At 52.0% G+C, this 571-nt stretch overlaps 1 protein-coding gene across 1 annotated transcript in view; it reads left to right on the top strand.

Moving 5' to 3' along the window:
• The window catches only part of PPP1R37 (protein phosphatase 1 regulatory subunit 37), a 44,091-nt gene that overhangs the window by 1,136 nt on the left and 42,384 nt on the right, over positions 1-571 (top strand). The gene's annotated exons all lie outside the window — the stretch shown is intronic.

Below are 571 nucleotides of genomic sequence, written 5' to 3'. Positions count from 1 at the left end.
CTCCCCCCCCCCCAAGGGACGCTGAAGGTGATCTGTTTAGGAATTGAAACGGTGAGCAATCAAAGAAAGTTTGGTGGCTTGGGAGATTAGGAGGGCGGTAGCCTTTGAGTTTATAGTTTCCCCAGAGAAGGATAGAGCAGTCAGGGGAGGAAGAGTGGGTCAACATTGGCGCTGAAAGGGCAGTTGGAGGAGTTTGATGGGCCCATGGGGACAGAAAGGTTAAGTTGCTGGTCTGCAAGCCTCGGGCCAAGGGATGGTCATGTGGTTCACTTCCTTGGGTGAAAGAAGGAAGAGGAATAAACCTGGATTATGGCTCTAGACCAGTCAGTAGATCCTGGGGCTGGGAAAAGGGAGTCAAAGTAAACAAACTTGCCAGAAAAGTAGCAGAGTTGGTGGTCAGTTTGGGGGTGGGTAAGATAGAGGAGACACTCAGTCTTGGCCTTAAGGAGAAAAGTCACTGCGTGCCTCCTTTTCCTCTCCCCCCGCCCCCAAAAAGGGAAGCAGAGCATTGTCAGTCATTCAGGAGCAGAGGAACTTTGGAGCCTGGCTCTAGGAGGGTGTTTTGTCCCCC

This window comes from Lipotes vexillifer, unplaced genomic scaffold (genome assembly GCF_000442215.2).
Source record: "Lipotes vexillifer unplaced genomic scaffold, Lipotes_vexillifer_v1.1 scaffold371, whole genome shotgun sequence".
NCBI lineage: Eukaryota > Metazoa > Chordata > Mammalia > Artiodactyla > Lipotidae > Lipotes > Lipotes vexillifer.
This window is presented reverse-complemented; position numbering and strand designations above follow the sequence as displayed.